At 43.9% G+C, this 16,893-nt stretch overlaps 1 pseudogene; it reads left to right on the top strand.

The window, feature by feature from the left end:
• The window catches only part of LOC130028211 (complex I assembly factor TMEM126B, mitochondrial-like), a 38,237-nt pseudogene extending 23,869 nt beyond the window's left edge, over nucleotides 1–14,368 (top strand).
• The last annotated feature ends 2,525 nt before the right edge of the window (nucleotides 14,369–16,893 follow it).

The following is a 16,893-nucleotide window of genomic DNA, read 5'->3' as shown; positions in this document are numbered from 1 at the left end:
TGATCCCAGAGACTCAGAAACAAATCTCGAAACCCAGTGGCTTTTGGCAGAAATGGTCCGGTCCCTGTAGTAGGTTACCAGTGCTGGGCCAACCCAGGTGGGAATAGGTTTCATGTCTTGGCCTGTTCCCCCTGGAGGCCCAGTGGCCACCATCCTCCAGAGGCCACTGGACAGTCAGGTTTGGGCCCGCAGTGACAAGACACGCAGGGCCTCACGGGATGGGGGTGGAGCCGGTCCTGTCCTTCCCGTCCCAACGAGACCCCAAGTCATCGCCCACGAATGGCCTCTCTGGCTCCTGATCAAGCTGCTTAACGACCATGATCCCAGAGACTCAGAAACAAATCTTGAAACCCAGTGGCTTTTGGCAGAAATGCGTCTGGACCACGCAGTAGGTTACTGTCGCCGGGCCACTCCAGGGGGAAAAGGGTGTTGTCCCTCCACCTGCTTCCCCGTGGCGGCTCAGTGGCCATCATCCTCCAGAGGCCATTGGACAGTCAGGTTTGGGCCCACAGTGACGAGACATTTTGGGCCTCATGGGATGGGGGTGGAGCTGGTCCTGTCCTCCCCATCCCAACGAGACCCTAAGGCCATGAACGGCCTTTCTGGCTCCTGATCAAGCTGCTTAACGGCCATGATCCAAGAGACTCAGGAGCAAATCTCGGAACCCAGCAGGTTTTGGCAGAAATCCCTCCAGATTTAAGTGCTAAAATTTTGGAATTTCAAAATCGCGCAGCCACTACTGCAGCCACGCAACACCATATGCTATTCATAACCAAAAACAGAAAACAAATTGTCTACTGTTGCCTTTTCAGCAGATCTGAGTGTTGGGGTAAAATCTCAAATAATAATGGTGGGTCTGGTGTCAAAATATTGAATGTGATCAAAGTAGAGAGAGAGTAATGTGGAAATCATCTGCCCCACAGGTAGGGGGAGGGTATGGGATGGGGGTATACTGGGGTGATTGGGGGTGGAGAATGGGCACTGGTGAAGGTATGGGTGTTTCATTGTATGACTGAGACTTAGACCCGAAAGCTTTGTAACTACTCTCACGGTGATTCAATAAATAAAATTATAAGAAATGAAAAAAAATTAAGGTGGAGTTCATGCACAATTCAATCAGCCAATCAGTGGCTGAATAAATAGCAGTACTCCTACATAAAAAAAAAAAAAAAGAAAGAATAGGACAGTTTCAGGTTTGTAAATGGGTGGTACCAGACAAGCCCTTTCTTTACCCACGGTACTATCTCTCTAGTTCCTGGAAGAGATAGATTTTAACTGAACATAAGAAACCCCTTTGGAGGGGCTGGAGCAATAGCACAGCGGGTAGGGCGTTTGCCTTGTATGCGGCCGACCTGGGTTCGATTCCCAGCATCTCATATGGTCCACTGAGCACCACCAAGAGTAATTCCTGAGCACAGAGCCAGAAGTAGCCCCTAATCATTGCCAGGTGTGACCCCAAAAAGCAAAAAAAAAAAAGAAACCCCTTTGTAAATCAAAATAGCTCATAGTCGTACTCGGCCTCCTTAGGAGACTGAGCAATAAGTTCCTGAGACCATTTGAGCACTAGAATTTAAGTACCTTCGAACTTCAAGAACCAGTGGTTCCATGAGAAAGCAAAATAGCTTATGAAGGTTTGACCACATGCAATAAAACCTGATGAAAAAAAAAAGGTGCTAGTAGAAGCTGGACATTGGTGTGCTGGCTGAACACTCTACCCAGCTAAAATGCAAATAAAACAAAATTGGCTAAGTTCCCCTCTCTTGTGTGATGATAGCCAAAGGAAATTGGGGGGTAACTTTCTTGAAGGTATTTAGTTAGACCTTCCATTGGCTGGATTTTGCTTGATCAGTGTTGCAGTGGGACTTTTGAGTTAAAGATCTGACTCAACAAACCTAACTAGGTATTATTTGAGGCAACTGAATCTAGTTGAAGCTGAATATCAACTGATCAGCTAGGAATGACTTTCATTCCTGAGTCCACAACATCTCTTTTATTTTATTTTATTTTGCTCTTTGGGTCACACCGGCGCTGTTCAGGGGTTACTCCTGGCTCATGCACTCAGAAATTACTCCCGGCGGTGCTTGAGGGACCATAAGGGATTCTGGGAATTGAACCCGGGTCTGCCGCTTGCAAGGCAAACACTCTACCTGCTGTATTATCGCTCTGGCCCCACAACATCCCTTTTAATTGTTACCTGGAACATTACAAGTTCTGCACACAGCCAGCTCCAAGACTTTTCATGCAACAAGAAACTCCAACCCTCCCGCAGCACCATCCTTGCCCCTCCCTGTGTCACCCAGTCTCATAGCATGTATTGTACTTGGACTCTCTTGCTTACTGGACTCCAACAATCTCTGTATCCCTTTTGTTCAGTGAAACCTTCTTGTTATTCATAAATATCCTTCATTTACATCTGCCTCTCTCTCTCCCTCCTTCCTTACACTGGATTTTCCAGCTCTAACTAATCCTTGATCATTTGAAAGTTTTTCCATCATAATGTCCCCACCATAGTACCTGCATTTGATGCCCCAGAGTGCTGGAGTTCGGGCAATTTGGTGCTGAAGACTAAACACGGGGGCACATATATCAAGGAATTGTTTAATTTCTTTGAGCCATCTTCCTGGACCAGTCTCTGAGTTGTAGAGGATTTTACTCTGACAAAAAATCCTTTAGCCCAAAGGGAGATGCCACCTGAGTCCTTGCTTTCCTCTAAACCATCCTCGCAGTACCTGGGATCCTGCAATTCCCAATATAAATAGCACTGAGGGGCCGGAGCGATAGTACAGTGGGCAGGGCATTTTGCCTTGCACTAGGCCAACCCAGGTTTAATCCCCGGCATTCCAAAGCACCGCCAGGAGTAATTCCTGAGTGCAGAGCCAGGAGTAATCCCTGAATATTGCTAGGTGTGACTCAAAAAGCAAAAAAATAAATAAATAAAATAAACAGCACTGAGTCTACTTCTAGGCCTGGGAAGACTCTCCTTGGGTCCCTAAGATGGAACTCACTGCCTCGATGTATACTTCCTGGCTTGTGACCTGGGTGTCTTGAGATGAGGATGGCAAGGAAGGGGGTGGGTTGGAAATTGGCATCTTCCATTTTGACTCTGGCACTGGGCCCTCCAAACCATAGGTGCCAAGGATGAAGATGTATGAGGCCCAACTTCCTGTCCCCAAGAAACATTGATACAGAGTCAAACCAGGCTCCATAATAAAATTTGAACTTAAAATTGTTTCCTTTTGCATCTTGATCCTGAAGCCTAGAGCCAACCTTCAATGTGCTCCTCTCTACCCACTCTGAATTTCCCCACAGGAGATATTCAGCTCAACATGCACCCCTATCTTGCATGTTCTCTGGCTCATCAAGGCCTCGATTTAAATCTGAATGCCAATTCAAGAGAAGAGATGGCCTAACAAAGCTGATGTCTCACCCTTCCTTTTTTCATCTGTCAAGTAGAAAGCACAATAGCTATCTCTCATGTCACATGTTCACTTTGAGGACAAAATTAGAATTAACCACCTGATTGCCCAACATCTAAGACTATTCTTAGATGCTTTGAGGGACTAGCCTCTCAAAGAGAAGTACAGGGAAAAGCTCTTTGGGGGCGAGAGATACTGATACTCTGAACTACATATTTTGCACTAGCCATGCCAAGATTTTTGGTCTAAATTGGTTCCACCTGTTCCGAGGTCTGCTTCAGTATTACTGCCCCTTCAATTGATGCCAACTTGTATTTACTCAAAACAAGAGACAAATTTAACATTAGTCCAAATAGAGGCTATCCTGGGAAGAGAGATCTCTAGCAAGAGCTAACTCTAGGTAAACAGGCACGGTTCTACTCGGCTGATTGGAATGCAAGATGACACGACTCTGTGAAAGGCTCCTATCACCAATATCTAGCCAAACTACCCACTCATTATCCTTTGACTTAGAAAACCCACTTCTGGGAATTTATCTCACAGATACACCAACATTCCTATAAGATGACAATGTGAAAACGATATTTATGGGAGCCAGATCTAAAGCAGAAGATTAGAACTAACCCAGAGGCACATAAATCGGAACTCGTTAAATGCTAGTGTGGTACAGCTTTACAACACAACATCTTAAAACAGAACAAGGAAGAATTGCATGCCGGGATGTGGAAAGATCTCCTTAAGACAGCATGGTAGAGTGGGACCTCGGAATGACACATTTTCATATTTTAGATTTGTTTGTATTTTCACAATCAAAGAATGAGTAAGAAATTAACAAAAGAAGGGAGAGGGAGATCCTTTGATGTACACTCTGGTATACGGCATTTTTTTTAAATAATCATGTGACTATTTTAACTTCTCAAAACATTTCCTTAAAAAAGACAAAAACACCTTCTAGAAGGCATTCCAGAAGGGCAACAAGTGCTGAGCAGGGAGGTGAAAGATCAGATTTGATCCTGGCTGAGTTGTTTGTCCCTGGGATTTATCTCAGCTGAAAGACAAGCTGTCGGCTCTCCGTTCTTTCCAGTCCACTCTTCTATAAATAAGACTCTCTCCCGCACTGTGCCCTGTTTTATATTACTGCTACATTCTGTGCCCTTTCGCTAGTTCAGATCCTAGCAGATTGACTGTGCATTTTAGCACCACTTTCCAGAGAACTCCCCAAATCCTTAAGTCCGTATTAGGTTGTTTCTCGGATTCTCTCTGCCAGTGCTTCATGACCCTGCATGTCTCTCTTAGGCTTTATCCAGAAGATTTTAAATTTTCACTTTAACTTATATCAACCCTTTTATGAATCAATGTGGACATACGAAAGCTCAGCCCTAAGGGTTTAAAACAGCGTTGTGTTCCTTAGGTGATTAGTCTTCATCTAACTAAGTACAGTTCTGTTTTACTCGCTTACTGGAAGGCACTTCTGTACAGGACTGCAGGAATGAGGGTACAGGGTTCTTAAAAAATGCGGAAAGGGCTAAGGAAGCTGAGACAAGCTGGTCAGTTCTGCTATGTTAATGGGGGAGAAGGACAAGGCTGAGGTCTGAAGAGTCCTAGGCAGGACAGGGGGTGGCCCAAGGGTTTTTCAATGCCACAAGCAGAGCAGCACCACTGCTTCCTGAGGAGATGCAGAAAGGGACTAAGCTGAGGGAGAGAGGAGCTCTAGAATGAATGCCCCCAACTCCCACTTTGGGTCTGAGCAGGTAACTCAGCTGTCACATCTGGCCAAATGCCTGATACCTGGGTCAACAATGGGGGTATAAAAGCACCTGCTGAGGTTCTCAGACAGCCCGTCACTAAGATTTTCTTTCTTCCTTAAAAAATTATTTCTGGGCCCGAGCAATAGTACAACAGTAGGGCATTTGTCTTGTGTGTGGCTGACACGGGTTCGATCCCCAGCGTCCCATGTGGTCCCCCAAGCACTGCCAGGAGTGATTCCTGAGTGGAGCCAGGAGTAATCCCTGAGCATCACCAGGTGTGACACAAAAAAAGCAAAAAAAAAAAAAATTGTTTCCGCAGGCTTGAGTGATAGTACAGTGAGCGATAATACAGAGGGCAAGGTGTTTGCCTTGCATGCAGCTGACCTCGGTTCAATTCCCAGCATCCCAGATGATGCCCTGACCCTGCCAGGACTAGTTCCTGAGTGCAGAGTCAGGATTAACTCCTGAGCACTGCTGCGTGTGACTCCCAAAACAAAATAAATAAATATATAAAAATTGGTTTTGTTCCCCAAACAAAAATTTTGAAAACTAAAAAAAGAACTACCTGAATTATTCTCATCCAAACACAGCTCTTTGTGAAGGTGGATTTCTGCCATTTGCATTTGGTATTACTGTGTAAATCTGTGACCCTGAAGTCTTCCTAAAAATTATTTTAATGACTGGATAATATGACATTGCATAGATGCTAAGACTTAACTGTGTATTAGCATCAATTCTCAGAAGAGGATATCTGGCTTAAAGGATATAAATACGTTGGAAAGTTTCTGCCTTACTTTCCATTCTTTTCTAACTTTATCCAATCTCCAGCCAAAGAATTTACTAATACAATCAGACAGCTTCACTGTGTATATTTTATTGGCCAATATTTGGGATCATGGTAATTTTTTATGCATTTTAATAATGTGTTTCATTTTTAAATTTGGACTTAAATTACTGTGATCATTGTTTTTATTTTAAAAATAATGCTTACAAATTATAAAACTCTGAATGTCTCATAAATTTTTGTATAATTGATCACATACGCCTCTTGGAGAGCCCAACAAGTTACCAAGAGTATCCCTTCCACATGGGCAGAGCCTGGCAAGCTCCCTATGGCATATTCGATATGCCAAAACCAGTAACTGTAACAGGTCTCATTCCCCTGACCCTGAAAGAGCCTCCAATCATTGGGAAAGATGAGTAAGGAGAGGCTGCTAAATCTCAGGACTGGGACGAATAGAGACATTACTGGTGCCCACTCGAGTAAATTGATGATCAACAGGATGACAGTGATGATGATGATGATGATGATGATGATGATGATGATGATGATGATTACATATCACGATCACGATCATCCTGTTGTTCGTCTATTTCCTCGAGCAGGCACCAGTAACATCTCCTTCTTCCTAGCCCTGAGATTTTAAAAGAGCCATTTCAATGCTCTTTCAGGATTAGGAGAATGAAACCCATCATGGTTACTGGTATTTGGCATATTGAGTACAACATGGGAAGTTTTCCAGACTCTGCAGTGTGGGCAGGATACTTTTGGTAGCCTGCCTGGTTCTCCAAAGGAAAAATAAGATAATAAGATGTTGCTCGGTCGCATTTGCAGCCGCGCACTTCCGGGAGCTGGGTTTTATAGTCTCTGTGTCTTGGCCATTGATGGGACCAACCTGGTGCTGGCGGCAGCTGGTGGGTGTGACGCCTACCTTCTGGAAGATGGAGGGTCTAGGAGGAGAAGGCCCAGTCCCAATCCGAGTAGGCTTGGAGACCTCAGCCCTGGAACCCGCATACCTGGGTTTCTCTGCCAGTTCTTTCATGCATGAGGCCCGTCCAGACATGTGGAGAGTGGGCCCAGCATGGCCGTGGCTAGCTCTGGAGGTCCTCAGCTGCTGGGGCTCTGCTCGGGGTGGGGTGGGGTGGGGTGGGGTGGGGGGAAAGAAACTCAACCCTTCCCCCTCCAAGGGGCCCCGGTGAGGACAGCCAGGCACAGGGGCAGGAGACTCTGCACTGTTCTCCTCCGGGAGCTGGGTTTTATAGTCTCTGTGTCTTGGCCATTGATGGGACCAACCTGGCGCTGGCGGCAGCTGGTGGGTGTGATGCCTGGGTTCCTCTACCAGTTCTTTCATGCATGAAGCCCGTCCGGAGTGTGGAGAGTGGTCCCAGCATGGCCGTGGCTGGTTCCGGAGGTCCTCAGCTGCTGGGACTCTGCTCGGGGTGGTGGGGAGGGGACTCAACCCTCCCCCCTCCAAGGGGCCCTGGTGAGGACAGCCAGGAGCGGGGGCAGGAGACTCTGCCGATGATTACATATAATCTTACTAATTATATTAATCACCTATAATCTTACTTATGTGTTAAAATAATTTTTTGAGGACCAAGGAGAGAATGCTTTGCATGTGGAAGCTCTAGGTTTGATCCTTGATACATCACGGTCCCCAAATGGCACATAGCATCCCCACAAAACACTGGGAATAACCCTGAATATCGTCAGGAATAACCCACAAGTATCACTGATAATAGTCCCTCAAAAATTTCTTTTATGAAATTTTTCCATATTATCTTCTTATTTTTATTATTTTCTCTATATTTCTTTTAAAAGTTATTCTAGGCACAGAATCCACCACACCAGCAGAGGGTGGTCATGCCAATCTCAGGAAATTTGACAGTCTCACGCAGTCCACTTTACATTGCTGCAGCTCTGGAATGATTGATTCAAAAGACTAAAGTCAAGACTGGGCTTGATCCGTGGATGCAGGAGGAAAAGGCACCCACATTCATGGCTGATGGGAACGTTGACTGGTCTAGTCTTTTTTTTTCTTTCTTTTTCGTTATGGTAGCACAGTCCTCCTGCTGTTCATCAATTTGCTTGTGTGGGCACCAGTAACGTCTCCATTGTGAGACTCGTTGTTACTGTCTTTGGCATATCGAATACATCATGGGTAGCTTGCCAGGCTTTGCCCTGCGGGCAGGATACTCTCCGTAACTTGCCAGACTCTCTAAGAGGGACGGAGGGATAGCACCCGGGTCGGCTGCATGCAAGGTAAACGTCCTACCCATTGTGCTATCACTCCAGCATGTTATGGTGAAATTACAAAACTATTCATGATCAGTTTTAAGCGGTCTAACCTTTTTGGAAAACAATATGGACAATCCCCCCAAAAACTAGGATTTGGCCTTCCATATGATTCAGCAATTCCACTTCTAAGTATATACCCACGGATCCTAAAACACAAGTAGAAAGGACATTCACACTCCTAGGTTTGTTGCATTACAATTCATAACAGCCAATATCTGGAAACAACCCAAATGCCCAAGAATAGATGGCTGGATAAAGAAATATATCACAATCACGATCACAACCATCCTGTTGTTCGTCGATTGCCTCGAGCAGGCCCCAGTTACGTCTCCTTCGTCCTAGCCCTGAGATTTTTTTTTTAAAGTGCCATATTCAAGGCTCTTTCAGTCTGGCAAACTCCCCGTGGTGTACCCAATATGCCAAATACCAGAAACAATGATTGGTCTCATTCTCCTAACCCTGAAAGAAATATATGTGTGTGTGTGTGTGTGTGTGGTTATATATTTATATATGCAATAGAATACTATTCAGCTGTAAGAAAAAAATGAAATCATACAATTTGCAGTTACATGGACTGATCTGGAGGGTATCATGCTGAATAAAGTTATCAGAGGGAGAGGGACAGACACAGAGACATAGAATGGTCTTTCTCATGTGTTGAATATAAAGAAGCATAATGTAGTAGAGGAATTTTTTTCTAATGCCCAAAGGTGTAGAAAAAAACATGAAGTGAAGAACATAAAAATTGGTCTTCAGTGGAAAGCTTGCCCCTAGGAAGAATGTGGGGGCTAGAAGGGGAAGAGAACACTGCAAATATTGTGAAGGGAAGTGGTCGCTCTGGGGAGGGGTTGTTGATGGAAGTTGGTAAAGAGTCAAATAGCAACGGTATTGTAAACCAAGTTCCTAAAGGGGGAAAAAGTGCCTGCAACAGAGGCAGGCTGGTGGGTAGGACAGAAATGGGACATCGGTAGAGGGAAATGGATACTGGTGAAGGATTTGTATTGAGACATTGGATGACTGAAACTCAATAATGAATAACTTCATAAATCACAGTTCCTTGATTTAAAAAAAAAAAAAGTACTGACCTTGATCACACTAAAGCATTCCTTATCCACCCAGAACCAAGATCCCCATCCATCTCAGTTTACCATAATTCAACGATGAACTGGAAATAATATGCAAATATGAATGCCTTCAAGTAGATTTGCTTTGAACCTAGTACTCTGAGGGCAAACTGATGCCATGACAAGCTGCAGCTAACATAAGTCTCAGGAAGGCCTCAGTTTCTGTTTCCCCAGGGTAGGACTTGCAGTTTCTGGTGAACTCCCAATTGAGTAATTTACCTAGATAAGAAACTGGATAGTTGGATCTGGCCAGTCATGAGGGGTCACCATACCCTTCTTGGAAAAAAGCCCCAAACTGTTACTGGTACCTGCTGTCTAATTGCTGACCACTGTTGTAATAGGGCAATACTAAAAATAGACCAATATATAAACCGCTTCTCAATTGAACCCTATAAAAACTGCTTGTGATTTGGAGTCGGGGTCCTTGTCAAGACTCCACTGCGTTGGATGAGACTTGGACCCTAGCTCGACCTAGCGCTGGCTCGGGCTAGTAATAAAGTTCCTTTGCTTTTGCATTATCATGTGTGGACTTGGTCTTTACGCAACTGGGGATCTGAAACTTGGGTACAAAAGTACATTTTATAACTTCTACCTAATTTGCTTATTTGACATCTAACTTTCAAGCACTGGAGAAAAATCTGTCTGAAAAGGAAAGGACAACAGCTACAAAATAGCCTTCAGGAAGAGATCACCTTCGAATAAGTGTCTGTCAGTGCTGAAAAGTCATGAGACCTCAGAGGGAAGAAGCGAACAACTTCATGCACCTGAAATTATCACAAGCACAAGAGCTGATGCAAAAACATGAACCACATTCAGCAAGTTCCTCGGGATGCACAGCTGTTTTCAAGTACTCTTGGACCGCTGAAGGGTCCCTTTGCCCAAAGTTTAAGGGGTCCTCTTTGCATTTCATCGGTCAGAAGTTTTACACAACCACAAGACAAGTGGCCAGTCTGGTTTCTCATCAGTTGGACAGCAGTTCTCAGAAAGTGCTCTAAATGTATTTTTACAATGGCTATGCTTATATACCAATATAGTTAAAGCACAAATACTATTGTTTTTCTGCCTATATGCTAATTTCTAAAACTAACCAATGAAAAGGAAATAAAATGACCAATTCACTGGTTGGGAATTTTGTTTTGTTTGTTTTTGTGGTGGGAGATTGGCTTTTGGGGTCACACCCAGAGATGCCCAGGGGTTATTTCTGGCTCTGTACTCAGGAATTACTCCTATCGCTTCTCAGGGGACCAAATGAAATGCTGTGGTTTGAACCCAGGTTGGCTGCATGCAAGGCAAACGCCCTACCCACATCGCTATTGCTCCAGACCAATTAACTGTTAATAACTTTTATCACCTATAAAATGGAATATATAATACCTTCCCAAGTACTGCAAAAAATCATAATGAAGATAGGTTGCCTATGTGAAAGTTCTATCTCAGAAAGGAATAAGGAGTGAGTTTTACTATAGTTTACTCTTATCTAGACTGAGTCATTGATTTAAATTTTAAAAGGAGGGAAAATTACAAGCACATAGTATTTGGAGGTTAGAGATTATGTGTATCTCATAGCAGATAACTGACTTAGAATTAAATCAATTATCTATCTAAAAGATACTAGGCATTACTGAGAACTTCCTGCCCACATGAGCAAATACCACTTTCGGGACACAGCGACATCTACTGCACCCTATCATTACTACAACTGAAGTAATGAAATCCTGAAAAACTTCAAGTCAGTGGTAAATTGTGTAACAAATTCAATAAATCACAAACCATCATTGCAAAAACAAAAACTGAAGATAGTCATAATACATACGTCCTCATAAAAATCACAATATTCTTTCATTTAGAAGTAACTTATTGAGTGTCAGAGAAATTTTGTACAGTTAAGACACTTGTCTTATACACAGTAGACCCAGGTTTGAACCCCAGCATCACATATGGTACCCTAGCACTTCTAGAAGTGCTCCTTGAGTGCAGAGCCAGAAATAAGCCCTGATCAATGCCAGGGATGGCACGAAACAAAACAAAACCCAAAAATAACTCATCAATAGCACAGCTGGTAGGGCGTTCGCCTTACAAGCGGCCAACATGGCTGACCCGAGTTCGATTCCTCCGCCCCTCTCGGAGAGCCCGGCAAGCTACCGAGAGTATTCGATATGCCAGACACAGTAACAACAAAGTCTCCAATGGAGACGTTACTGGGCCCGCTCGAGCAAATCGACGATCAACGGGAGGGCCTTTACCTTTACCTTACCTAATTTATCTGGTGCCAGGGAAGGAGCCCAGGCCTGAAAATATACGGGAAGCACTTTGCCTCTGAACCACAATCCCAGTTCAACAGTATTTACATCTAGATGTGTAAGATGCCACATTAGTTGTGGGTGTTGGTGTGCAGAGTAACTAACTGGGGTTGACTGCATACAAGGCAAGAGCCTTGCCTCCTAAAGCACTTCTCTTCGTCTATTCCATACATGTTTATGGCAATGGACGCAGTTCTCTAAGACAAACCACAATTGACTGGTTGTCACTGCTCTCCAAAGATGACCAGAAACACAGATGTAGTTGAGTTTATCACTCTTCAGTGAGAGAGAGCACACACCCCGGGGCACTGTGGGGGTATTTTAGCAAGAGGGTGTTTAGAAAGAAATTATAATTAGGATATGGCTTGTGCAAGACGGTTTGCAGAAAGAGATAAGGGAACAGGGCTTTGCTCTGGATAGATATCATAAGGAAGTCAAGAAATTCAGTGAGTATTTCAGTCAACTCATCTAGAAGAGGGATGATCGTGCGACACTGAACTAACTTGGTGAGAAATTTATGAAAAAACAGCAACTGCTTGATGAATCAAGCCAGGTGGCTAGTTAGACACTTTTGTGACTTGACCAATGTTTCTGTTCCCTCTGTGGACAAATATGATGATGGAGTGGTCTTACTTTAGTCTTGTTTTTGTCCCTCACATTATAGCGCTCCTATCTCATTTTTTATTTGTTCTGTTTGTATGTATTCGTGAGTCTCTTGTTTTTTTGGTTGGTTTGGGGCCACACCAAGCAATGCTCCAGAACTGGTCTTGGATCTGTGGGCAGGGGTAACTTCCAGAAGTGCTGGGATGAGCGGGATCAGGCAGTGTCTGGGACTTGAGCCTAGCCTTCAAGGCAACAACCAAAAGTCCTATACTTTTTCTCTCAACCATTCTGTGTAAGGTCAGTGCTTCAAAATATGCTCATAATATTATGTGACCATCACACTACCCATCTCCAGAATATTGTTCTTCATCCCCAAAACTAAAACTTATTCTGAGTCCCCGCCTCCCCCCAGTCATGTGAACTGTCAAGATAGCAGCGCTGGGGCATGAGGTTGGGTTTGACCCGAGGGATAAAATTGTGATGTCCCAAGGATAATAGAGATAAGGGCCAGGAGGATCGCTCCACAGCTTGGAAGCCGGCCTAACATGCTAGGGGAAAAGGCAGCTGGGATAGAGATGGGACCACTAAGTGAATGACGTTTGGAAGGCTTGCTCAGGATGGGAGATGCATGCTGAAAGTAGACTATAGACCAAACATGTTCACCAGTTATTACCTGCATTGCAAAACACAACACTCAAAGGAGAGAGCGAGACTAAAAGGGAATGTTCCTGCCACAGAGGCAGATGGAGAGGATGGGGCGGGGGGTTGGCAAGAGGGATACTGGGAACATTGGTGTTGGAAAATGTGCACTTGTGGAGGGATGGGTACACAATAATTTTATGACTGAAACATAATGAGGAACGTTTGTAAGTCTGTAACTGCACATCATGGTGATTAATTACAAAATTTTTAAATTTTTAAAAATTTGTGGTGCCAGTGGGCTAAAGCGATAGCACAGTGGGTAGGGCTTTTGCCTTACATGTGGCCGACATGGGTTCGATTCCTCCATCCCTCTTGGAGAGCCCGGCAAACTACTGAGAGTATCCCACCCACATGGCAGAGCCTAGCAAGCTCCCCGTGGCATATTCAATATGCCAAAAACAGTAACAACAAGTCTCACAATGGAGACATTACTGGTGCCCACTCGAGCAAATTGATGAACATCGGGATGACAGTGCTACAGTGCTACAGTGGTGCCAGTGGGACCTTGGGTCTGGGAATGAGTGCCAAGACCTCAGGATGGCAACATACAAACATGGCTCAGGCAAGCCTTCCTTTAGGAGATAGGAAACTCAGAAGAACAATCACTGTCCTGTCACTGTCCTCCCATGGTTCATCGATTTTCTCGAGCAGGCCCAGTAACGTCTCCATTGTGACAATTGTTACTGTGTCTGGCATATCAAATACGTCATGGGTAGCTTGCCAGGCTTTGCCGTGAGGGCAAGATACTCTCGGTAGCTTGCCGGGCTCTCCGAGAGGGGCGGAGGAATCGAACTCTGGTAGGCCACAGTGCTATCGCTCCAGCCCCAGAAGAACAATGATTTTTGAAATCATGGAAAAGAAATTGGAATAGCTTAGAAATGAAAAGACGTTAAAAATAGAACAATGTTCTTTAGAACAGCAGCTGACTTCTCTGGAATACTGGCAAACTTTATTTTCAGAAATTGCTTCAAGTTTCAACATGATGCTTTGAAAACGTGTGCATCATGGGCCTCACTTCCATTTTTGTCTACTGTGGTTGCTTACAAGTTCCTTGTAACTGATGTTTTATATTCAGGTGATAAAAGTCAGGAAAATTGTGTTCTGAGAGGTTCACTTGTTGACTCAGTGTGCAGTGTTTTATATCCCAGGCTTTTTCTAAAAATGGGCATCTGGCAGTCAAGCAACAGACTGTTCTGTGTCACCAGCAAAACAAGGTTTACTTCATTGAATGCTGCTTTGTCAAGCACAGATAAAAGTAATGATGCTTCCTCTCGTCTTTCAAACATCCTTTGGAATAGTTGATGATCTGTATCATTATGTAGTCTTTGAAAGCACACTGAAGAAAATTGTAAATAAAATCTATTCAAAGAATAAAAAGGATACAAGTAATTTTTAAACCTAAAATTCATACTGATTAAGCATCAATGACACCATACCTGATGCACTGAGTCCCTGCCTTTCTAGGTTCTTTCTAGGTTCTTTCACTATGACATTTTTTGTTTGTTTTTGGGTCAGAGCAAGAGGTGCTCAGAGGTCACTCCTGGTAGTGTTGTATGGGGATCAAACTTAGATCCCCTTTATGCAAAGCCTGCACTCAATTCATTGAGCTCTCTCTCTCTCCCTCCCTCCCTCCCTCCCTCTGTCTCAATCTCTCTCCCTCCCTTTCTCTGTCTCTGTCTCTGTCTGTCTCTGTCTGTCTGTCTCTCTCTCTCTCTCTCTCTCTCACACACACACACACGCACACAAACACATAGACACACATCCCTGTCTCTATGATTTTACCTATTTAAATTTCCTCATAAAATAGAGTCAGTGACCATTTGTCTGTTTGTGATGGGATTATTTCACTTAAGATTCTCCCATATAGATGTGTGCTGCAAACAGATAAAGGACAAAATGTGATAACCTCTCAGTATCTGTATTGCAAACCATGATGCCCAAAAGTAGAGAGAGAGTATGGGGAAAATTGCCATGGAGGTAAGGGAAAGTTTGGAAAGGGGAGGTATACTGAGGACATTGGTAGTGGAGAATGTGCTACCAAGAGTATCTCATCCGCAGAGCAAAGCCTGGCAAGCTACCCGTGGCATATTCAATATGCCAAACACAGTAACAACATGTCTCAAAATGGAGACATTACTGGGCCCACTCAAGCAAATCAAGGAACAATAAGAGGACAGTGACAGTGACAAATAAAATAAAAAATAATTTTAAAAAATATTCTCCTATGGTAGAATCAGGATTTCCTCCTCTCTCTTTGTTTTTGTAACAAATAAACTGGGGATTCTTTTAGACACTGAAAGAATTGAATTTTTCATTATTATGTCATAGCAAAGCCTATTCTGTCTGGTGTGACAAAAAATATCCAAAGGACTGAAAAGTTGTCTACAAAGCTCCCAATGATAGCTTTGCCAATAAACCCTCCAGAGGTCACCTGTAGACACCTGGGCTCATCACCCAGGACCTGCAGGTTTCTTGGTTTCTAAGAACTTTTACCTGGAACTAGATGGTGATCACTAGCTATGATGAGTTGCAATATTATGCTGAAACACAGACAGACCTCACAAATCCATTAAGTCAGTGAGGTAATGTATCGTAAGTCTGATAAAAAATTAAATGTGATGGGCATATGTATGTGCATATGAGCCATGTAATACTGTTGCCCTGAACTCAGCTGTTTTTTTCAAATTTTATTTTCATAAAGTTGTTCACAATAATGAATTGCATTCAATATTTTGACAACAGTTCCACCACCTTTACACCTTCCCACCACCATTATTTTGAATTTTTCCTCCACCATTCATACCTGCCAAACAGGCAGAAGCTAAATAATTTATTTTGCATTGCTTGTTATGAATAGCATAAGATGGCATGCATTCCTGGAATTCGAAAATTTTAGATAATTAAGGTCTGCAGAAATCTCTGGAGCCTCCGTTACAAGATTCTTTTGTGTGTCTCTGGATCACAGCCATTAAGGAGCTTAAATAGCAGCTGGAGGCATTTTGTGGGCGTGACCGCCAGGATCCCATGGGGCAAGAAGATGGGAAGGGCTGGCCCATCCCCTATCCCTTGAGGCCTGGTATTTGCCATCACTGAACCCTCATACCTGGGGTTTTCATTGAGTTCTGGAAGTTGGCAGCCACTGGGACTTCTAAGGGGCAGGTGGAAGGATGACAACCTGGTCCCGTCTGAGGCACCCTAGTGAAGTCGGCCTGGCACAAGGTCCAGCGGCATCTCTGCAGCAAGCTGCTCAGTTCCAAGATGCTTTTGTGCGTCTCTCTCAGTTGTTTGTTTTTTTTAATGCTTATATTGATTTTTCTTTACAAACCCACAGGTTCCAAAAATATTACTTTAGAGCCCGAAGGGATAGCCTGGGCCTAACGCACCTGCCCTGCAGTCACAAGTTCAAAGCCTTCGTGTCCCACAGCTCTACTGCCTGGGACCCCCCAGCACTGCCAGCAGTTTCTGTCTGCACTTCAGTGTATGAACACCACAAAAAAGGGAGAGAAACACCCCATTCCCACCCCAGCAAGCACCACAACTCAAACAATGTGCAAACTGGAAATGCATCACAAGCACTCCTGTAAGCACCTCAGTGGAGCCCTAGTAAGCACTGCAGCTAAGTGAAAACTTCGTGGTGAGCATCATGGCTGAGTGTGTGAGCACCACAGCCTGAAAGCACTCAGAGGTGCTCAGAGACTACTTCCAACTTAGTGCTCAGGAGTGACCCCTGGCAGTGCTCAGGGGTTGAACCAAAGTTGACTGCATGCAAGGTCTTTAGTTTTCATATTATCTCTCCAGTTCATATCATATATTATATATGGGCTGTATATAAGATATATACATATATAACTATTTCTATATGTATTAATATTACTTTATTTCTATAACTCTAACTAGCCTGGCTCTGCATTCCCAGTCACT

Source organism: Sorex fumeus, unplaced genomic scaffold, assembly GCF_029834395.1.
Source record: "Sorex fumeus unplaced genomic scaffold, SorFum_2.1 ptg000003l, whole genome shotgun sequence".
In the NCBI taxonomy this organism is placed as follows: Eukaryota; Metazoa; Chordata; class Mammalia; order Eulipotyphla; family Soricidae; genus Sorex; species Sorex fumeus.
Note: the sequence above shows the minus strand (reverse complement) of the source record. Positions and strands in the feature narration are given on the sequence as shown.